The following is a 25,231-nucleotide window of genomic DNA, read 5'->3' on the forward strand; positions in this document are numbered from 1 at the left end:
TTATTTTTATTTATAAGACTCTGAGGATTTGACTTAAACTATCCAGTTTATTTCTAGTTTATTAATTTATAATGAGAAACTTCATTTCCAAAGATACAAATAATTATATCTGCTTCTCACAACATTATTTTTGTAATATCTGAGCACCTAATGAACACTAAGCTAAAGCCAAATGAATTGAATAGATTATAGATTTTTATTTATAAGTGGAACTGACTGCCAACTTGCTTTTCTCACTGTATATAATTCCTTTCTTAAAAAAAAAAAGAGATTCCTTTTGTAAAAGTATTTCCCCCTTAACAGGCCTTTGAATATATTGAAATGATTATTCTTACAACTTCTTATTGCTGCTCATCAAGAAAATCATGACCTCATGCTAGACATGAACGAAAGTAATGTAAAATTTTCAAGGTTACTTCTTATTGGTTTACCTAAATTTAATCATTGGTGTTATAAATTGGATTTAGTGGATACCTTAGTCTTATTATCAACATCTTTACAAAACTATCTTCCTCACTGTGGTCTCTCCAATGCCTGACATGCAGGAGAGCAGGGGTCAACTATGGCCAGATACCTGCTTTGTACAGCCTGTGGACCAAGAATGGTTTTTATACTTTTATATGGTTGGAAAAAATCAAAAGACTACTTTATGATTTGAAAATTATATGAAATTTAAATTTCCATGTCCATATGTGACATTTTATTGGAATACAGTCATTCATGGCACAGCCGAGTAGTTGCAGAGACCATGTGCTCTACAAAGACTAAATATTTAATATTTGACCCTTTACATAAAAAGTTTGCTGTCCTGCAGTAGACAATATTTATTTAATAAATTAAAATATCTTTTGGAATAGGTTACTCTTGCAAATGGCTAATCTCATTTACATGTTGGTTCACAATTTCTAATTTTAGAGGTGGAAATTCTTATTTATAATATCTGAGAATATTATTTATTTTACTCATTTATTCATTTAATCATTCAACATTCATTATATGCTTACTACATAAAATTATGGCTATTGGGCAAACTAAAGAAATTAGGATGGTCAAATTCATGCTTAAATTTTAGGTCTCGGTATCACAAAGGAAAATGTGCCCTTTCCAAATTGTTCTGAGTGGGACTGTGAAAGGCAGCATTAGGCAAGGTGAATCATAAGTTTTACTCAGTTTGTTTTAAGGTTTGTCTGGTTGGCTGTCTACAGTTCCCAAATTCATAATGAAGTTATATAGATCTGTTATTGATCTGTTGTGCTCACAATGCCTGTGTCTTCATTTTTCATTGGCTAGATTAGTGATAAGAGTAAGTGGAAACTGGAAATAACGGGGATATCCGTATCTTTGGTAGAGCACCATTTTGTGAGTCAGTCAGTTCTATAATTGCTCTGACGGAATCCCACCAACACAGAGAATCAGTTAACACATGTTTTGTGCCTCTGGATGTAATTGCAGTAGTTCATCATAAAATTTAATTTAATATAATCAAAGAAATTTTAAATTTTAATTGAATTCTCTATACTTTCATCTTAGAAAACTAAATGCAAAGAAAATTTTCCTTAGAAAAAATTCCAATCTTGCATTTATTCCCAATTCTTTATAAATTCCTAGTCATATAATCTAAATTTCTTAGATCTGTACTCTATGAAAATACTTGTTTTCCAAAGTGAACTGAAAAACTGACTCCATGACTGGACCACTCTAAACCCCATGCAATTTATCTTCCTTAGAGCTGCTGGACTTTTTTTTTTTTTTGACCCAAACAGGTCATATTTTTCTTTTGTTTAAAACTTTTCAATGGTTTCCTAATATTCTTGTAATAAAAGCTAAACTCTGAACCTTGGCTTTCAAAGTGCAGCATGACCTTGTTCCTGCCTACACATCAATCTCACACCAATCTCTTCTCCCTTCCTTATCACTGTGGTCTTTTGTGAACATGGCAAACTCTTTACAGTTTTAGGACTGTGATGCTCCCTGCTCCATTTGGTCTGAAGTGTTCTTCCCTGATCTTCCACATTGCTGCTGCTTTCATTACTTAGATCAAAACTTAAATACCATCTCTTTATGGATGCCTTTCCTTCACTCTACCTAAAGTAGATAGTGGTTTCCCTCTCCCTAGTGCCAGAGAAAAATTGCACTGGACAAATCAAACAGTCAAAAAAGATTTATTCATGACTTCTGCAATAGAGAAAAGAAATTGAAATCAACTTCACTGAAACAAAAAGCAGGAGAATGTCTAAGTGCTAGGGCGAGCTAGGGAAAACTACTGGAAGACATTAGTGAGGAGGTTGTCAATAATGCTACATTTGCTAGCCTATAGCCCATGTCCATGAGTCTCTGTTTGTTTGTCCTGTTCATTTGTTGCTTTTAGGCTACATCTCACATATAAAAGATATCATGTGATTTTCTACTTTTTTTGTCTGGCTTATTGTACTTAGCATAATTATCTTGAGGTCCATCCATGTTGTCACAAATGTCAGTATTTCATTTCTTCTTATGGCTGAGTAATAATCCATTGTATATATGGGCTATAGCTTCTTTATGCAGTCATCTATCGTAGGACACTTTGGTTGCTTCCATGCTCTGGCCATTGTGAATAGTGCTGCTATGAACATTGGTGTGCAAATATATTTTTGAATATGGGTTTTCAAGTCTTTGGGATAAATACCCAGTAGAAGGATTGCTGGCTCATATGGTTGATCAATTCTGAGTTGTTGTTGTTGTTGTTGTTGTTGTTGTTGTTTTGAGGAAACTCCATACTGTTTTCCATAGTGTCTGTACCAATTTGCAGTCTAACAAGCAGTGTATGAGGGTTCCTTTTTCTCTGCATCCTCTCCAACATTTCTTATTACTTGTCTTGTTGATTATAGGTATTATAACAGGTGTGAGATAGTATCTCATTGTGGTTTTGATTTGCATTTCCCTAATAGCTAGTGATGTTGATCATCTTTTCATATATTTGTTGGCTATTTGTATGTCCTTTAGGGAGAAGTGTCCGTTCAGGTCCTCTGCCCATTTTTTGATTGGATCATTAATTTTTTGTTGTTGTTGTTATTGAGTCATACAACTTCTTTGTATATTTGGGAAATTAGGCTCTTACCGGAGGTGTTGCTTGCAAATATATTTTCTCATTTGAATGGTTGTCTCTTTACCTTGTTGATGATTCCTTTTGCTAAGCAGAAGTTTTCTAGTTTAATGTAGTCCCATTCATTTCTTTTAGCTTTTACTTCCCTTACCTTTGAGGTCAAATTCATAAAATCCTCTTTAAGTGCAAGGTCCTTGAGTTACATTCCTTTGTTTTCTTCTATGCATTTTATTGTTTCTGGTCTTATAGTCAGGTCCTTAATCCATTTTGAATAAATTTTGGTGTGTGGTGATAGACAACAGTCTAGTTTCATTCTTTTGCATGTGGCTTTCTAGTTTTCCCAGCACCATTTATTGAAGAGGCATTCCTTTCTCCACTGTATGTTTTTGGCATTTTTGTCAAAAATTATTTGCCCATATAAACATGGGTTTACTTCTGGACTTTCAATTATATCTCACTGGTCCATGTGTCTGTTTTGCTGCCGATACCATGCCATTTTGATTACTGTCACTCTGTAGTATAATTTGAAGTCAGACAAACTAATGTCTCCAGCCTCATTCTTTTTTTCTCAGGATGGCTTTGGCAATTCGGGGTCTTTTGTGTTTCCATACAAATCTGATGATTTTTTGTTCTATTTCTGTAAAAAATGCCAATGGGATTTTGTTAAGTGTTTTGATCAAAAATGGATACTGTATCTTGTCAACAGCTTTTAGTGTACCTGTGGATATGATCATATGATTTTTAGTTTTTAATTTGTTTATGTAGTGTATCACATTAATTGATTTGCATATGTTGAACCATCCCTGTGTCCCTGGGATGAAGCCCACTTGACAGTGGTGTATAATCTTTTAAATATCTTGCTGTATTTGGTTTGCTAGTATCTTATTAATTTGTTTTAATCTGTGTTCTTGAAAGATATTGGTCTGTAGTTTTCATTTTTTCTGTTATCTTTACCAGGTTTTGGTATAAGGGTAATATTGACCTAATAAAATGGGTTAGGAAGCCTCGACTTCAGTTTTTTGGAAGAGTTTGAGGAGAATAGGTATGAAATGTTCTTTGAATATTTTGTAGAATTCACTGGCAAAGCCATCTGGTCTTGGACTGTTACCTTTTGGTAGGTTTTTGATGATTGTTTGAATTTCCATGCTGCTGATTGGTGTATTTAGATTTTCCCATTTTCTTGATTCCATTTAGGAAGCTTGTATCTTTCTAAGTACTGCTTCATTTCCTCTAGGTTGTTAAATTTGGTGTTATATACTTTTTTATAGTATTCTTGTATGATCTTTTGTTTTTCTGCTGTGTCTGTCATAATTTCATCTCTTTCATCCCTGATTTTGTTTATTTGTGTCCTTAGTCTTTTTTCTTTAGTGAGTCTAGCCAAGGGTTTCTCAATTTTATGAAACTTCTTGAAGAACCAGTTCTTTGTTGCATTTATTTTTTTCTATCATTTTTTTTGTTTTCGATTTCATTTATTTCTGCTCTAATTTTGATTATTTATTCTGTTGAATTTAGACTTCATTTGTTCTTCCTTTTCTAGTTTTTAAGATGAAGCGTTAAGTTGTTCATTTGGACTGTTCTTGTTTTTGAGATACGCCTGTAGTGAAATAAACTTTCCCCTTATTACCACTTTTGTGGTTTTTCATAAGTTTTGGTGTCTTGAACTATTATTGTCATCTATTTCTGTGTATCACTTGATCTCTCCTTTTGTTTCCTCTCTGACTCAGTTATTCTTCAGTAGCATGTTGTTTAATCTTCATGTATTTGTGGTTCTTTCTGCTTTCTCTTTACAGTTGATCTCTGATCAAAGCATTAGGATCAGAGAATATGGTTGGTATGATTTCAACCTTCTTATATTTGTTGAGGCTATCTCTGTGTCCCAGTATGTGGTCAATCTTTGAGAATGTTCCATGTGCACTAGAGAAGAATGCATAAGCAGCTGTTTGAGGATGAAAGGCTCTGTAAATGTCAATTATGTCTAGTTGGTTTAATGTATCATTTAAAAATGTTATTTCCTTATAGATTTTCTGTTTGGATAATCTGTCCATACCCTACAGTGGGGTTTTAGGTCCCCTACTACGATAGTGTTTTGTTCTGTTTCTCCCTTTAGTTCTGTTAGTAATTGCTTTACATATTTCAGGGTTCCCTGATTGGGAGCATAAATATGAATAAGTGTTATGTATTCTTGGTGCATGATTCCCTTTATCATTAGGAAGTGTCCGTCAGTATCTTTCTTTACTTTTTCTATTTTGAAGTTTATTTCATCCAATATTAGTACTGCTCCTCCCACTTTTCTCTGGATGCTATTTGCTTAAAAAATCATTTTCCACCCTTTCACTTTGAGTCTATATTTGTGTTTGGAGGTGAGATGTGTCTCCTGGACACAGCATATAGTTGGGTTTTGTTTTTTGATCCATTCTGCAACTCTGTGCCTTTTTTACTGGTGAGTTCAGTCCATTTACATATAGGGTGATTATTGAAATATGAGGTCTTCTTATAATTTTTTTATTTTTTGCTTTCTGGTAGCTCAGTGTTTCCATTGCTTCCTTGTCCTTGTGTTTCTGTTTCTTTATTTTGGTTGACTTTTGTGGGTTTTCCATCTGATACTTTGGTTCCAAATCTTTAGTGTGTAGTCACCATTACAAATATGTAAAGGATAGTTACATATATACTACAGTTGCCCCTTTTCTTCTGCACGTGTCATTTTGCGAATTTGTATCTTTGAATCCTCCTCTTTTCAGTCATTGTTGTTTCAGTTTGTCCCTATGTATGCTAAACGTTCATTACTATGCTGCTATAGCAAATTTTTTATTACTGATTAAGTTTATAATGCCCTGTTCTTAGTAAGGGTTACACTCTTCTGCTTCTATCTGTGTGCTAGTCACCTTACTCCTAGTTATGATTTTTTTGTTGTTCTTATTTTGTTGTAGGCGAGCTTACCCCTTTCCATATTTCCTGTAATGCAGGCCTCATAGTAAAGGATTCCCTCAATTTTGTATATCTGGAAAGTTCTTTGTTTCTCCTTCATATATAAAGGAGAGCTTAGCTGGATACATTAGTCTTGGATGGTAGTTCCCTTCATTTAATACTTTGAATATTTGATTCCACTCCTTTCTGATTTATAAGATTTTTGCTGAGAAACCTAATGGGTTTTCCTTTACAGTTACCATCTTCTTTTCCCTGTCTGCCCTGAGAATTCTTCCTTTGTCATTGATTTTTGATAATTTTAATACAATGTGTCTTGGTGAAGGCCTTTTTGGGTTGAGATAATTGAGTGTTCTGTTGATTTCTTGAATTCCAAGCTCCAGCTTGTTCTTTAGATTTGGGAAATTCTTGTTAACTATTCGTCTGAAAATGCTTTCTAGTCCCTGCTCCTTTTCCTTGACTTCAATAATGCCCATTATTCTTATGTTTCCTCTCCTGATTGTATCGGCTAGTTCTTGAATTTCTCTTTCATTATTTTTTATTCTTCAGTTTCTCTCTTCTTTTTTCTGATTTATTTCTAGACTTCTGTCTTTGATATCACTGATCCTTTCCTCCATTTGGTCAGCTCTATTTCCCATCTTGCTATTTCATTTTCTAACTCTTTCAGTGTGTTCTTCATCTCCAGAAGGTCTAATTGGTTCTTTTTGAGGGTTTCATTCTCTTTGCTCTGCTCATCTAGTTGTTTTTTTTTCAATTCCTGAAATTGTTGATTTGAGTTGTTTTGGATCTCATTGAGTTTTTTCAGAAGTACCATCCTAAATTCTCTGTCATTTAAGTGTTGTATTTCTATGTCTGTGAGTTTATTGTCTAGAGATTTTTCTCTTTCTTTCTGAGATGCCTTGTCACCTGGTTGTTCATGGTGTTTAATGGACTGTTTCTCCATCTGGGCATTAATGGATGTATATTCTGCTATTTTTCCAGAAAGAAGATTTATTATATAAAGATGTCTCTTTAGCCTGCTGCAAAGAAGGTGCTTTTCTTTTGGTTTCCTGTAGGTGACTTCTAAGCATCTTGGACTCCTGCTTCATATAAAGTCTTAATAATGCTTTTTGAACTTTCTTGTAGATATTTAATCATGCTCACTACCCTCAGTTTCAGTCCTTGTCTGTGTCAGTGACAGTCTTGGCAGTGTTTGCTCAGATTCCCCTGGGGCTCCATGATGATCAGTCTTGGAGGGTATGAGAGGAGGGATCCTCTGGGTTGGAGGCTGCGGCTCAGCCTCGGTTTTGCAAATATGACCCCCAAATTCAACTGTTGTTTCTCTGTACCGTCCTGCTTCTCTGCTTTCTGCTCTGATGACTGGGCCCTGCAGCCAGCTGGCCACGAGGAGTTCACAACTTTCTCAGGCAGGGCTGTTCAGGGAACTTGCTGCTGGGACTTGCACTTCTTCTCTCCTCCTCTTCCTCCTGCATGGATCTCCGGAGGCTGTGAGAAGCAGCTTCTTTGTTTCTCCTAGTCTACCCTCTGACTCCTGGGGTTCTGATCTGTGGTGGCTTTTATTCCCAGATGCCACGCGCAGACATGCTGATGTGCATATTACGTGTTTTTCATTGAGTTTTAGATGTTCAGCTTAATGTTGTTTCAAGAGGAGAGATCAGGGGATGTCTCTCACTCCACCATGCTTCTGACATCATCTCAAAGATTTTAAATCTATACTTTTTTATTTCCATTAATGTATACATTTCTTTTTATCACTCTGTCTGTATACATTTATAGAGAAGCAAATGATTACTCTCCATGGTAATCATGGAGAAAATATAACCTAATATTTTTACCTAAAGCTCTTTTTTCCAGCCTCAACGATGGCCTTTCTCTGTAGTAAACTGAGAATCAAGAGATCAGTTTTGGGGTCTTTCTCTACCATTTAATATATAAGATTAAGAAATCTTTGCAGTTCTTCACCTCTCGAAATGAGATGGGTGAGTAAGTAGGTATTTTTGAAAGACTATTTCTTCACCAAAATTCTTAGATTCTATAATTTTATAAGGGTGCTTTGTCTGTACCCTTTACAAATATTCAGACAGGTGATATCCTCAAGTCTAAGATTTAGTCTACTGAAGTGCAAAATTGTGTCATCAGTCTTTAAATGGAGAAATTACATTATTTGACAATTTAGGAAATTCACATAGACTGCATATCTTTCCTAATTTACTAGATAATGATTCATCTTATCCCTTACAGCATAGAAGGAACTACTCTAACCATAACCTCAATGTTAATGGTTAAAATAATTGGATCTTTTCCTTAAAACCAAAGAATATTTTATCATGAGAAAACAATAACAAAATCAGTGTCATACAATATTCTGTTTTAAGGCCTTTCCTTTCCCTGAACTTTAGTATGTAAAATAAATAATAGCCAGTTATTTAAAACAAGAAAGAGATATATGATGCAGCATCACAACTAAATTCACACTTTTTGCATGTGTATTTAATACAAAAACTTCAAATAGAAGTTTCTCTCTTGTAGTTTAATATTCTTCTCTATAACCTTCTTAGAAATTTCTCTTTTAAGTGTAAATTTCAATTATAGCACAAAAGTTTTAAGAAATCAATGTTCTAGTAATAACTACAGGTTATAATTTAGAGGAAGATTCACAATACAATACTCAAAATTCACTAATGAAAGCATATGAAGTGGTCTAGATAATCAAAGCTAACATTCACAAACATAACTAATGTACTCTTTCTAAATAACTTCTTAAAACATTAAAAATTTTATTATGATTTGATATTAGATATAAAGTCTTTAAGTCTGTTCCAATCACTAACTGAATTACACAATTATTTAAAAGTTTTTTCAATTGTCCATGCCTATCTCTGTGTTTTATATAGAATTAAGAAATCAGGCATCTGATCTTTCTGTGAGTTGTGTGTATTTTTTCCCCATTCTTTTAAGAGAGTCCTTACATTTAGAAGATAAATACTATAAAAATTTGACTAAAAAGTAATTTGGTCAATTTGGTACAATACAAGCAAAACTAAAGAAATACACACACACACACACACACACACACACACACACACACACACATATTTGTAGGGAGAAATTATTTCTTTTCCTCTATTAAAGGAGGCTAAGTCACTACTTTTCATCAATCTAGACAAAGACATCATCTTCAATGACCTGCTACAACTATATCTGGGAAATTCTCTATGATATTAAAATGTGGTAACTAGAGACAATTTAGAATTATATGGGCAAGGCCAAATGGGGTTCATCAACAAATGAATGCCAAACTTATAATTCCAATTATAATTCCAGAGTCATGATGGCAAGAATTAAGAGTAAAGTTATCCTATCTAGCAGCTCAGCTCACAAGCAAATAAAATATTAACAAAATGATGCAATTTAAAAATGCCACTGGATTGTTCTTAAGCCTTTAGATAGATGTCATAATGCCAGCTTCATGCACACCTTCAACTTATTTCTATATTCTTTATCATGTGATTCCAATTCTCATTATTCCACCTGCCAACATGGAGATGGAAACCTAAACCAAAGGAAGTCACTCTATAGGCTGGTAGTGACTTACATTTTAAGATTTTTATCCTGGTATAAAAAGTTGAGTGAAAACTCAAGTTCTTCTCTCAGGAATAAAAAAATAAAAATAAAAATAAAAATAAACTGGGATACTGAGGCAGTTAACAGTGGGGGCATAAACCAAAAGATTGCATCCAGAGATGCCATGAAATAAGTTATGCTCCAAATAAACTGTGTCAATACAGAGCCATAAGAAAGATGGAATTCTGTAAGGCCCATGTAGAATCCAGTCTTTAGAACTGTTCTTGTTCCTGATAATTTTACTTAAGCAGCTAGAGTGTGATCTTAGCAACTACATAAAACTGACAGACACCCAACAAAACTGCTTTTCTCAAGTTCATCATTATCTTTAATTTGAAAAATCCAATGGTTACTCTTTTTATTTTGCTTGACCTATAAGGTTGAGCACTTCTTCCTCCTGCAAACATTTCCTTCACTTGCCTTTCAAGACACCACATTCTCTTGGCTGTCCTCTTTCTTCACAGGTGGTTCCTTTTCAGTCTCTGTTAACGCTCTCTCTGACACGTAAATAAAGAATGCCCAAGTTTGGATCCTTGCTCATTTTCTGTGTCAACACTCACTCACTTGGTGATATCATCACATGATATGGATTTAAATACCATCGATTGGCTCACAATTCCCAAAATTATATCTTCTGCCCAGACAAATTCCCTGAATCCCAGGATTTTATTTCTAACTGCTTATTTGGTACTTTCACATATATGTACCCCCAAAAAAGCATTTTATGCTATTCGAAATTAAATTTCCAAGTGTACACACAGAACATGCCACACTGGCATTCTTCCTCATCAAGTAAGGGTAACTGCTTTCTTTCAGTTGTTTACAACAAAAACCATGGCATAATTTTTGACGCCTCTCTTTTTCTTATATCTCATATTCAGTCCATCAGCAAAATTTTGACTTCATCTTTAAAATATATACAAAATCTGACCACATATCACTATATCCAAATGATCACTTTGATCTAAGTCATCAGCATTTCAGTGCATTAGCTTCTGAATTGATTTTGTTTCCTCAATTGGCTGTAACAATATATTCTCAACACAGCAGCCAGAATATTCCTTTAAACAAGTTTTGGTCATGTCACTTCTCTACTTAAAACCCTCTAATGACCTTCTATTTACTCATGGTAAAAATGAGGTTCTTATAATTACCTCCAGTGCTCTCTACCTTCTGGCCTTTCTATCATTTCCTATCTCCTTGGCTCACTCAATTTCAGCTCTACTGCTTCTTTATTCTTCTTAGAAGACACCATTTAACTTATGCCTCAAAATCTTTGCATTTGCATTTGCGGATACTTCTATATGAAATGCTTTCCCCCTCTATATCTACATGGACTACTCTTATATTCTTCAAGTCTTTGCTTAATGTCACCTTATTAATAAGTTTTTCCAAAAAAAAAACTAATTAAAAATTTACCTCCTATGATACTAGAGTTCCTCATCCTTCTTTTCTGATTTATTTTTCTTCCTAGTAATTATCACTTATTTATTCATTTGTGTTTGTCTGTCTCCCCTCACTGTAATGAGGTCCAGAGGCAAAGATCTTTTTCTCTTGCTCCAGCCATAATTTGTACCAAGAACATGCCTAATCAGTAGTAGGCACTCTATAAAATGGTCGAGTAAGCTTATTCAGAGCTTTGAGGGACATGCATACATCTATTTTAATCTCCCATGGCTGATATTTTCCTTTGAAATAGATTTATTCATTCTTGGATTACCTAGCTATGAGTGGCTAAAACATAAAAATATTGGAACATTTTCTTAGCTACCAATCAAAATGCTCTATTCCTAAGAGTATTAAACAAGTATATACAGTATAGGTCTTTGGCTCCAAATCTCTACTTTGGCACTGTGGAAAAAAAGAGTTCGTGTAGCAGGCCTGAAACTGTTATCCTTAGCAAAACCTGCTTGCAAGATTAATCCTCAACTGGCATCCAGCAATTTAGATTTTAAGAGACTTTTCATCACCTTAACTGGTAAGAATGGTTCACTGTGCCTAAACCTATCGTACAAATAATATAGTTTATGCTAAACACTTCCTTTTCTTCTAGCAGTCTGGAATGCCAGGCAAAAACTGTCTAAGTAACTAATCCCCAATTAAAAACAAAACAAAACAAAACAAAACAAAAACAAAAAAAACCCTAGAAACTGAGTTTCTAATGAGCTTTTCTGGCAGAAAACATTTCACATGTGTTGTCACACTTATTCCTGGGGCAACTAAGCATATCCTGTGTGACATCGTTTGAGAGAACTATGGAAACTTGTGCCTTGTTTTCTCCTCTCCTGTATCTTTTCCCTTTGCTAATTTTGTTTTGTATTCTTTCACTCTAAAAAATAAGAGCCATTGGTATTTTGATAGAGATTGCATTTGCAACAACATGGATGAACCTAGAGGTTATTATGCTGAGTGAAATAAATCAGACAGAGTAAGATAAATACCGTATGATTTCATTTATATGAGGAATCTAAGGAACAAAAAGAACAAATTAATCAAAAACAGACCCACAAATATAGAGGATAATTGGGTGATAGTCAGAAGGGAGGGAGTAGGGAGGCTGGGAGAAAGCAGTGAAGGGTTAAAGAAGTACAAATTAATAATTGATAGAGAGTCATGGGGATGAAGAGCATAGTATTTGGAATGCAGACAGCAGTAACGTAATGGCTATGTTTGGAGCCAGAAGGAAGATAAAGTAATCAGGAGGATCATTTCATAAATTATATAAATGTCTAACCAATATATTATATACTTGAAACTACTTTAAAGAAAGAAAAACAAAAGACATAAGTATAACTATAGGCTATATGTACTCTGAGTCCTCCTAGAAAATCATCTAACCTTGAGTGGGAAGAGTCTAGGAAGGCCTGGTCTGGTCACTCATTGAGCCCTTACTGAATGCCTTTTATAAGCTTCAACTCTTCGTAGCTGAACTATACCATAAATGAGCTTGTGGGCTTTATTTATTTTGCCTCACTCATTAAAACTTAGTGCTTTTTTGTTTGTTTGTTTGTTTGTTTGTTTGTTTGTTTGTTTTCCAGCTGAAGCAGCCTGCATTCTTCTCCAGGGTTCCTTCCACAGAAGCACCGCCTTATTGAGAAACACTTTCAGGCAAAGTCACATGATAGCCATGATGAAGACTCTGTGGAAGAGAAGAATCTACAAAGTCAAGAGCATCCAGGCTCCAGTGCCAGCTCCATAGTAATTCCTTTATGGCTTTCTAAAGTGAACAAATGGGAGGCTCTTGACATAGATTAGACCTATTTTTTCTTGAGACGTGGAGTAAGGAGGTGTCTTCTCAAGGTTTCAATACTGGTTTTTAGAGTTCGCCATTAACACTGCTCTTTGGATTTGAAGTACTCACTCTACAGTCTAATGAAGAAAGCCTACATATATAGACCATTTCCTACCAAAAGCACAATAGTAAGTGTAAAACATATATGTATATGTAAAATATATGTTTTATGGTATAGTAAATGTGCTTTTGATAAAAATGGTCTTACACTTACGTTATACAGAATCCACCTCCATTTCTTTCTTTACTTCAGAAAAGGTTATCCTGCCTTTGTACAAAATCCTGATTGCCATATGCATTCCTATTCAGGTCTAATCAATACTTTTCAGGACAAAATAATTTTAAAAGACTAGCTAAAATAATCAAAGAGATGGATGCACTGCTGTATGTAATAGACTAAAATGATCAGGGTTCTTGGGCCTAGAAATACAAAGGTTTAACAAATATATTAAAGGCTATAAATAATTACTTTACCAAATTTCTAAGTCATTAGTATTGGTCACATGAATTAAAAATAAGAGCTAAGCATTAGGTAGAAAATAGCCATTACAAGAGAATCTCTGGTCAAGATGGCAGAGTAAGTAACTGCTGTGCTTGCCTCCTCTCATGACCTCAACAAAATTACAACTAAACTATAGAACAACGATCAATGAAACTCACCTGAAATGTAGCTGAACATAAGTTCTACAACTAAGAACATACAGAAGAAGCCACCTTGAGACTGATAGAGAGGCAGAGACAAAATGGGCTGGTCCTGCAGTTGCATGTGGAGGTTAAAAATCAGGAGGAATATCTTGGCTGTGGATGCCTCCACAGAAGAGCAAGAGGTGCCAGCCCCACACTAGGCTCCCCAGTGCAGAGTTTTAGATTCAGAAAGAGAAGTCCCCACAAAATATTGATGTGAAAATCAGTGAAGATTGTGGCTGGGTGATGCAGAAAACTGTGGGAGTCCCAGGCATTACTTTTAAAGGGCCTGCACACAGATTTACCCATATGACAAATTACTCACTCTGAGCTCCAGCCCAAAAGGTGCTAGGGACATAAGAGGAAGAACTAAATTGTCTGGCTTTAGTGCAAAGGCTAAAGGGACATCTTTTATTCCAGACAAAATTGCTGTTGTAGACCACTTTTCCTCTGTTGAGCCCTCCTCTTTCTCATGTGTAGGTGCAGGTGGCCACCATATCTGAGTCTTCATTGACCTGGCTAACAATGGTCACTCTGCCCTGGTTATTCCCTAAGACCCTGCCCTACCTAAGTGTGGACCCACCCAAACCTCTTCAGGTGAATTTTCCATATAAATGACTTGTCTTAGCCCACACTGCAAACTTTCCTAACATCTCTCAAAGGTTTACAAAACCTAAGCAAGCAATACCTGAACTTGGCGAGCCCCATACCTCTTGCTGAGCAACCCTAAGCCTGGCAATAGCAGCAGCCAACCTCAATTGCTAGCTGGCCTCTTGAGAAAACTCCAAGCCGGCATGGGTGGTAGACATCTAAGGATCACTTGGTGGCTCATGCCAGGTGACCCTGGACAAGGCACAAGCTACAGCTAAACTTGACCCGTGGCAGGGCCCCTCCTAGGAGGCCTTGTGTTAGGCCTGCTTGGTGGCCTACTTCCAAGAAAGCCAAAGCACCACCCAGAGCTGCATCCAAGGACAAGACACTCAAAGGGAACTAGGTAGACACCAGAGCTCTGTTACACCAAATTCTGCTCCATAGGGGCAGCCCCTTACTGGTCAGTCTTCACAATCAATCAGCCCAGGGGGCAGTCCCTCCCATTGATGTGACAGCATCAACCAAGTCTCAACTACAACAGGAGGGCCCACATCCCCACACAAGGAACACACCTGGAGCACCAGTCTCAGATGACTAGGGAGACTATGCTACTGAGTCTCACAGCATATCTACCATGTAAGGCCACTTTACTAAGACCAGGAGACATAACAGCCCTACCTAATACACTGAAAAAAACATAGGGAAGCAGCCAAAATAAGGAAACAAAGAAACATGTCCCACATGAAAGAATAGAACAAAGCTCCCCGCCCCAAAAAAGAACTAAACAAATGAAGACAAACAATTTACCAGAAGCAGAGTTCAAAACATTGATTATAAGAATGCTCAGTGAGAACTTTAACAAAGAGATAGAAATCATAAAAATGGAGATAGAAAACATAAAAAAGAACCAGTCAGAAATGAAGAATACTATAACTGAAAAAAAAAAAAAGAATAAATTAGAGGGAATCAACAGTAGATAAGATGAAGCAGAGAAACACATCAGTGGTTTAGAAGATAAGGTAGCAGAAAACACCCAAACAGAACAGCAATGAGAAAAAAGAATTCAAAAAAATGAGGATAGTTTAAGGGGCCTCTGGGACAACATCAGTCGTATCAACATTTGCATCATAGGAGTATGAGAAAGAGAAGAGAGAACAAATTTGAAAACCTCTTTGAAGAAATAATGACAGAAAACTTTCCTAACCTGGCAAAAGGAATAGACATACAAGCCCAGGAAGCACACTGAGTCCCAAACAAAATAAACTCAAAGAGGCCTACATCAAGACACAATTATTTAAACATAATTAAAATGCCAAAGGTTAAAGACAAGGAGAGAATCCTAAAAACAGTGAGAGAAAAGCAGTTAGTTACGTGCAAGGAAGCTCCCTATAAGACTGTCAGCTGATTTCTCAGTGGAAACTTTTCAGGCCAGAATATATTAGCACAAAATATTCAAAGTGTTGAAATGCAAGGACCTATGACTAAGATTACTCTATTCAGCAAAGCTATCATGTAGAACAGAAGAAGAGATAAAGAGCTTCCTTGACAAGAAAAAGCTAAAGGAGTTCATCATCATCACCAAATCAGTATTACAGGAAATGTTGGAAGGACTTCTTTAAGAAGAAGCAAAAGAAAAAAAAAAGATAAAAAATATAAATAATAAAACGACTACTACCTATCCATCAACAATTACTTTAAATGCAAATGAATTAGGTGCTTTGATGAAAAGATAAGATGGCTGAATGGAAAGGAAAACAAGACCCTTCCATATGTTATCTACAAGAGACTCACATCAGATCAAAAGACACATACTGACCAAAAGTAAAGGTTTAGAAAGAGATGTTTCATGAAAATGGAAACAAACAAACAAACAAAAAGCTGTAATAGCAATACTTAATTCAGACAAAATAGACTTTAAGACAAAAGCTAGAAGAAGAGACAAAGAGGATCCCAGTTATCCCATTTCGGGGTATTTATCTGAAGAAACTCAAAACGCTACTTCGAGGGGCCATGTGAATCCACATGTTCATTGAAGCATTATTTACAATAGTGAGGATACGGAGGCAACCTGAGTGTCCATCAATGGATGAATGGGAAAAAAAGAGGTGGTACATATATACAATGGAATATTACTCTGCCATTAAAACAAGTTAAATCTTGCCATCTGCAGCAACATGAATGGATCTAGCAGCTGTAGGACTGAGGTCTCCAACTTCTTGCTGACTATCATCTAGCAGTCACTCTCAGATCCTAGAGATTCCCTGTCACATAACTCCATACTGACAGCCAGCAACAGAATCTCTCTTGTATCAGATCACTATGACACTTCTAATTTCTTACCAAGAGGCCAGTCCCTTTTAAGGACTCATGTGATTATACCCACGAATTATAAGCTTGCAATCTTAACATTTTAAGATTGGGGACATTGCTTCTTCAAAAATCTCTTCACAGCAGCATCTAGATTCACTTTAACTGAATAACTGGAAGAAGGTATGTGTACACCATAGCACAGACAATCTGAGGGGTTATTTTAGAATTCTGCTTACCACAAAATCCTAATGCACAAGTCTCACAAAGTTGGAGTTTTGTAAATGCTTCTAATCTTTCAGATTAATATAAAATAAAATCATTTTTATTCTAATCATAATATGGCTATTTGTGCCTATACTAAAAGCAGAACTAGAGCTGGATAAAATATAAGATCCATAATGGAAATCATTTTTATGTTCTAAAATTTCTAACCTTAATAACTTTTCTTCACATTTTTCTCATTTGCTTAATCATATTCACCGATATTGATCTCTTTTCCTTTTTAAAATCATTCTCTCTCAGGTTTAATTAGTAATCAAACTTAAGTGACATAACCTGTATGGATAGCTTCCTTTCACAAATAAGCATTGGGAAGAGACACTACCAACCAAAATAAATATATGAAGTCCTCAAGAAGTTCACAATTGAATAGAAGAAGCAGAACATAATAGAAGAAAGATACACAAAAAAATGCACAGAAAACCCACTATCAAATGTTATGATGAACCAAGCAGAGCAATCTCTTCACTGACTTTAGGACTAAAGAGCACTTCCTTGAGCCAGCTCTGCCCTGTGATAAGAGGACAGTCTTTGGGGGTGACAGATCTGCATCTTCTTCTGCGTATGTCACACTTATCTCACTCACTAACTACATAAGCTAGGGAAATTGTTCTGACTTCCTTGAGCCTCAGATTCCTCATCTATAAAAGGATTGCTATTATGATATTTAAATAAAATAATGCACAGAAGGAATTTGAAGAGTACTTTTACATAGTAGATGATCAATAAATATTTACTATTATTATCATTTACACCCATAAAACTTTATGCATATGGGCCTGTGTTGCAGGTCTTACCCTCTCCCTACTTATTATAATTTTCTTTACTCTTGTCTATTCCTCCTAACAAACCTGTCTTTTAAAAGATAGAATCTGTACATTTCCTTTCTGTCACCAGCACTCAATATATGCTTAATAAATATAAATACATATATTGGATAAAGAGAATGGCATAGGAACTGATAAGTTCTTATGAGTATTTCAGAAAATGGAAATCATTAACTTTGGCAAAAGAAAAGAAAAGGCAGCTGTGTAGGCAGTAAGGAAACTATATCCAGATATTGAAGAAGACAAGTACTTTACTTGTGGAGAATGTCAAGTCATCAATGATGATAATTCATGTATTCTCCTCAGTTTCAGAGTGGAGTTTTAGGTACCAAGTCTTTACAAAATTATAGAGTAATATTAGGGAAATACACAAATGCTGACTTTCACAAATCTAATTATTTTGACTAGCATTAAAAAAAAACAGTTTAATTTTAATATTTTGAATTGATATGTATATTTCCTTTTTCTACCTCTGTCACATGAATTTGTCCCCTTTACTATAAAGCAACATTAAGGACAAATCAGGAGTTCAATTTTTTATTCAATTCCATCGCCTTTAAATCTTCAATAAAAAGTAAAATATTCAGCATAGTTTGACCCACCAGAAAACATATTCTCTTACTGAACTTCAAAGTAGTCAGTCAAAAATTAAAATGTGTAGTTTGCTAATGGTTTAACATTTTCCCTGCTCTATCAAGTATATAAAACTATGACCTTGATATATTTTGACCTGAGTTCAACAATAAAAGTCAAACAAATTATTTTATGTTAATTTTTGAATACTTGTCCTGTAGATAAATTCTCATATGCCATGATAAGGCCTAACACAAAATTAGCTGCTAAATTTTAAGCTCTTAATGGTAGTCTCCTTTAATAGAATCTAGGTTACACAATACCACTTTGTTCTACATCTTTCCTATTAATTCAATGTCCACAGCACAAACTTCAAAAAGGACAATTATTTCAAGAATAGGTCATGTTCTACAAAGCAAAGCAAAGCAAAAATCAAGTGTGAGTGATTTTTATGCACAAGTGCAGATATGCAAACCAGCACTGTAGTTGACACAATTATTTTAAATGTTTAAAAAAGAGACTCGATGCTTTCAATCTATCTTCCTAGAGCTTTTACAGAGGAAGACCATAGACCTTAGGATCATATGTTGCTACCATCACTGTGACGGTGACCAGTTTGCATAAATTTTATCTGTAAAATGAGGATAACATCATATATATTGATGTGCAATAAAAATAAATAATATATTTAAAGTTTTTATTGCAGTGTGTGGCACAACATAAATAATAAATATCATCATCATTATGTTACTAATACAAAAAAGTCCTTAGCAGATTGACCACATAAATAAGACAGTTTGTGGGACAGCTAAATTTAACTGTATTGCTGTGTAGTGACCAGTACTTTGAGTTTTGTAAGCAGATCATCTGCCATTTTTCTTGAGCTTGTGTTTTCAATATTGAATGTACACAGATTTGTTAATAGTTTGTGCTGATAATTTGTTATAAATAGTAAAGTCAAGTTTATAACAGTCACGGAAAAGTGGATCTGCAAAAGTTAAAGTTGAAGAAGTTACTTTAGTTACCCAGTCACAGGGAATGGAATGATCATCTCTTCTAAGGAGTTTTCGCACTTTGTCCTTAATGCTATCCCAGTTTATAAATTTAATATGTAGTGCCCTGTATTAGTCTCCCATGGGTGTTATAGCAAATTACTAAAACCATGTGGCTTAAACAACACAAATGCATAATCTTGCAGTATGGGTCCAAAGTCTGATATAGGTCTCACTGGGCTAAAGTCAAGCTGTCAGCAGGACTGGTTATTTCTGTTTGGGTTATGTTGGTATTGGTATTGTTTTCTTTCTATAAGAAAATATGAACTAACAGAGGGCAGATAAGTAGAAACATTTGCTAAACTTTAGAAGGAGGCAGACCTGGGCTAAACATTCACTAGGTTGTTTGGCTTAATTTCTCAATGGGAAAGGGTGAGCTACCATATCATTTCAGTGGAAGAAAATCTTTGTGCCTGACAGTTACATACTTAGACGGTAACTAATATTTTTGAAGACCTCTGCTATTTTTCTCTTAAGTCACAAAATAAAAGGATTGTCAAACTATAACTTTGATGTTAGACTCTTTCTTTTCATCTATAATTGAAGTATTAAATTCATTTGTGAACACTACATGCAAAAGACATAAATATAAACAAAACCAAGCTTATATAGCAGAGTATTAGCAGAAACATGAAGAGACTCAGAACAAAATCATATGTGAAGCAGTTGGAAGAATTTGTAATATATAATAAAAAAAAAAAGAAAACATTTAGTGAGTGCGTTTGAAAAGCAGAGAAGGATAGAAACAAGTTTAAATTGATTCAATAAAAACTCAGGTTTACCTAAATGCTTAATATGAACCAGGGACACTGCGTTAGGTGTGTGAATACTGCAATGATTAAGACCCACACTCTTCTCCCATGTGGGGGAAACAGACACATAAAGAAATATTTTAACATAATATATCAAGAGATGTTTTCAAGCCATTCTCATGATAATTATTTTGAAAGTTTGTTTTCAGGCTGTCATGAGGATATGAGACTCACTAACTTAATGCCAATATAATTTCATGGTCTCTAACCTCAACAGAACCATACTGGCTTGTTTTCCTGTTTTTCTCACAGACTAGTTCAAGCCTACTCACCATCTCCAGCTCTAAATTGAGAATAATAATGATAATTAAGTTGTAGGATTGCTTTTAAAATTAACTATATCAATTCATGTAAATTATACAGCAAATAGCCTGAAATACACAATTCAATAAAAGTTTCATATCAATATTACTCTTGAACTTCTCATTCCTTGCTTCATCCTCCCTCACCTTTCCTCTAAGGATGACTCTGCCTCCAACTTTACCATCCTGAAATTCCCCCAATATTCTGCCACTAATCAAAAAAGTAACCTGTATTTGTGTCCATTTTTCTTCCATCCCTTCTGTCACAGTGAAAGAAACTTACCTTTTCCTCTTACAGAAGGCTAACCTTTCTACCAGTTCTCTAGATGTGCTTCTGTTTTTCCTCCCTAGTAATTTAATCATCTTCCATCATCCATCTGTGTATATTCTTTTCTATTAATATTTGAACATCATAAAGTTTCATCCTACTTGAAAGAAAAATCCTTCATGGTTCATAGATTCACATTCCTTTCACCCCACATTCCAAATTCTTTGGCACTCCAAATGCTCCAAAACATGTTCTACATTCCCCATCTCCACTTCCTCATTTCTCATTCTCTCCTCAACCCATCACATTCTGATTCCTAGCCGTTTCCACAAAATGTGATCTTTTTAAAAAATATATCAATTTTGTTTATGTTGTTTTATTTTATTACTTTTTAATACAGTTGACGTTCAATACTATTTTAGATTAGTTTTAGGTATAGAGCATACTGGTTAGACATTTACATAATTTATGAAGTGACCCGCCAATTAGCCTACTACCCACATGGCTTTATATATAATTATTACAATATTATTGACTATATATCCTATGTTATACTTTATACTCTCATGAGTATTTTGTAACTACCAATTTTTACTTTTTAATCTCTTCACTTTTTTCACCCAGGCTCAAACCCCCTTCCCATCTGGGAACCATCAGTTTGTTCTCTGTATCTATGAAAAATGTTCTTACGAAGACTTCTGATCGAGAGGGTGGAGTAGATAAACACTGTGCCCAACTCCTCTCACAATCATACAGAACTACGACTAATTATAGAACTACCTTTGAAAAACACCTGAAGACTAGTTTAACAGAACTCCTATAACAAAGGATATAAAGAAGAAACCATGTTGAGACTGATAAAGGGGCAAAAATGAGAAATGAGCTGATCCCACACTCACTTGTGGTGGTTAAGAATTGGGAGAGATATCTTGGCTGTGGAGATACCCCCTGAGGAATGAGGAGTTCCAGTCCCATACCAGGCTTCCCAGCCAGTAACACCAGTGCTGGAAAGAGGACTCCCTACAACATCTGGCTGTGAAAATCAGTTGGTATTCCATTTAAATGAGATGGAAGGATGCTGTTGACCCAAGAATACTCATAAAGGGCCTGCACCCAGACCCACTCACTTACAAACACCCACCCTAAGCTCCAGCAAAAGGACAGCAGCTCAAAAAGCACCAAGGACATATAGGGAGGAACTAAATTGTCTGGCTTCAGGACGAGGGTTTGAGGGGCAGCTATCTTCCAGACAGAAGTGCTGGCAGGCATCACTATTCCTTTATTGAGGCCTGCCCCAGCCAGCCTGAATTTGGGCACTATTGTTTCTTTGTTGATCCCTTCCTCTGACAGAGTTGACAGGTACAGGCAAGTGTCATATCTGAGTCTCCATCAACTTAGCTAACACTGTTCACTACACTCTGGTGATACCCTGAGACTCTGCTTCACCCAACCCTTGCACTAGCCCAAAGCTCTTTCAGCAGCTGTCCTTCTAAGCTGCCAGGATCGGCCAATGCTGCAGACTTTCCTAAAATCTCTCAAAGGTCCACAAATCCTCAACAAGAAACAATTGGTCTCAGAGTGTCCTGCATCTCTTGCTAAGTAGATACAAGACTAGCACTAGTGGTAGCCAGCCTCGATTTGAAGCATAGCCTCTCACAGGTACCTCCAAGTCCAACACAGGCAGCTATTGACAACAGATCACCTTGTAGCTCCTACCAGGAGGTCCTGGGCCAGTCACAAGCAGCAGCAGATGTGGGCCTGCACTGGAGCCATTCCCAAAAGATCCCACAACCAATATACTCACTGGCTGGTTCAAACCACAACAGAGGAACACCTAATTATCTCCACAAATTACACACCCAAAGGGTGAACTAGGCAGGCACCAAAGCCTGACTAAAATGAACTATGCTCTGTGAGGTTAGCCTCCACATAACAACTTGTCTGCTATAGTCACAACCAGTCCTCATAGCCTGTCACTCTGAGGGTCAATCCTACCCATCGCTGTGCCAATAGCAATAAAGGCTCAACGGGAGGGTGCTCATAACTCACACAAGGGACACTCCTGGAGGACCTGGCTCAGGTTACCAGGGAGATTGCACCACTGGGACTCATAGGACACCTACTACATAAGGCCATCCTAACAAGACTGGGAGCCATATCAGATTTATTTAATACATAGAAACATACACAGGAAGGGAGCTCAAATGAGAAAACAAAGAAACATGTCCCAAATGAAAGAACAGGCGAAAACTCCAGAAAAAGAACTAAATGAAATGGAGACAAGCAATCTGCCAAATGCAGAGTTCAAAACACTGGTTATAAGGATGCTCAGTGAACTTAGGGGAAGAAGAGATAAACTCAGTGAGAACTTATACAAAGAGATAGAAACCATAAAAAAAAGAAACAGTGAGAAATGAAGAACACATTAGATGGAATAAACAGCAGATTAGATTAAGCGGAGAATTCAAGGAGCATTTTGGAAGACAAAGTATCAGAAAACACCCAATTAGAACAGCAAAATAATAATAATAATAATAATAATAACAACAACAATAATAACAATAATAAATAATAGCAATTTAAGAAACCTCTAAGACAACATCAAGCATAACAACATTCATATATATCATAGGTATACTAGAAGAAGAGAGATAGCAAGAAATTGAAAACTTATTTGAAGAAATAATGATAAGAAACTTCTCTAACTTGGAGAAGGAAATAGACATACAAGTCCAGGAAGCACAGAGAGTTCCAAACAAGATGAACTCAAAGAGGCCGACACCAAGACACATCATAATTAAAATTCCAAAGGTTAAAGACAAAGAAAGAACCTTAAAAGCAGCAAGAGAACAACAGTTAGCTACATAGAAAAGAGCTCCCATAAGACTGTCAGCTAATTTCTCAGCAGAAACTTTGCAGGTCAGAGGGATTGGCAGGAAACTTTCAGTGATGAAAACCAAGGATTTACAACCAAGATAACTCTACCAAGCAAAACTATTATTTAGAATTGAAGGACAGATAAAGAGCTTCTCAGACAAGAATAACTAAAAGTTCATCACCACCAAATCTGTATTACAAAAAAAAATGTTAAATGAACTTCTTTAAGAAAAAGAAAAAATATATCAAAGTTATAAATAATAAAATGCCAATAACTACATAACCATCAATAATTACTTTAAATGTAAATGGATTAAATACTCCAATCAAAAGATATAGGATGTCTGAATAGAAAGAAAACAAGACTCATACATATGCTGCCTACAAAAGATGTAATTCAGATCAAAAGACACACACAAACTGAAAATAAAGGGACGAAAAAGATATTTCGTATAAATGGAAATGAAAAAAAAAAGCTGGAGTATTAATATCATCAGGCAAAATAGATTTTAAAACAAAGGCTATATATAACGAGAGACAAATGAGGACATTTCATATACAATAAGCCAAGATATGGAAGCAACCTAAGAGCTCATTGATAGAGGATTGGATAATGAAGAAGTGGAACATATATACGGTATTATTCAGCCTAAATAAAATAAAATCTTACCTTTTTTGACAACATAGAGGGACCTAGAGGGTATTATGCTAAGAAAAATGTCAGATAAAGACAAATACCATATAATTTCACTTATATGTAGAATCTAAATAACAAAATAAATGAAGAAAACAGAAATAGATTTATAGATATGGAGAACAAACTTGTTTGCCAGATTGGAGGGGAAACGGATGCTGGGTGAAAAAGGTGAAGGGATTAAGAAGCACAAATTGATAGTTACAAAATAGTCATGGGGATGTAAATAACAACATTGGGAGTATAGTCAAAGATATTGTATCATTATGTGTAGTGCCAGCTGGGTACTAGATAATCAGGAGGATCACTTTGTAAATTACCACTATGCTGTATGCCTGAAAATAATATTAAAATAATATTGAATGTCAACTGGAATTGATAAATAAAAATAATAATAAATAAATAATAAATAATAAATAAATTTTTAAAAGAATTATGCCAAGGAGCTAAGCCAATTTTCTGTGTGGTATTGTTTAGGTAAAGAAATTCAATGATGGTCAGAACCATGGTAAAGTGAGAGATGTCCTTGGATCTCTTCCATTGAAAAAAACAATAAGCAGAACACCTAAAACTCAATGAATAACACCCAACCTGCACATGAGCATGTTTGAGCAAGTGATCTGTGCATAAGAGCTTCCAGAAGTCGGAACCACAGGAGTCTGGGGGGTCGGTTGAAGGAAACAAAGAAACTGCCTCTCGCAGCTGGAGCTCCCTACAGGAGGGAGGAAGGGGAGGAATTGCAGTCAGTTTCCCAAACAGTCTTGCCTGAAAGATTGGTGAGCTCCACACAGCAGTGGAGCCCAGGGATCAGGGCAGAAAGGGAGTGTGGACTAACTGTGGACATGCAACAGCTGGATTTCAGCAGCCGCCATTGTGAAGCTTGAGACTGAGACATGGAGACTAGCAGCAACACCCACCTACCAACCCAGGTAGGCCCTCCCTCCACCCCATATCCTCCAAGACCAAACACCACAGAGCCCCAGGAGAATTTAGTCAAACACTACTGAAACTGTAACTAACACTGACGGGAACTGAGATGGAG

This window comes from Pteropus medius, unplaced genomic scaffold, assembly GCF_902729225.1.
Source record: "Pteropus medius unplaced genomic scaffold, Ma_sr-lr_union100, whole genome shotgun sequence".
Classification (NCBI taxonomy): Eukaryota; Metazoa; Chordata; class Mammalia; order Chiroptera; family Pteropodidae; genus Pteropus; species Pteropus medius.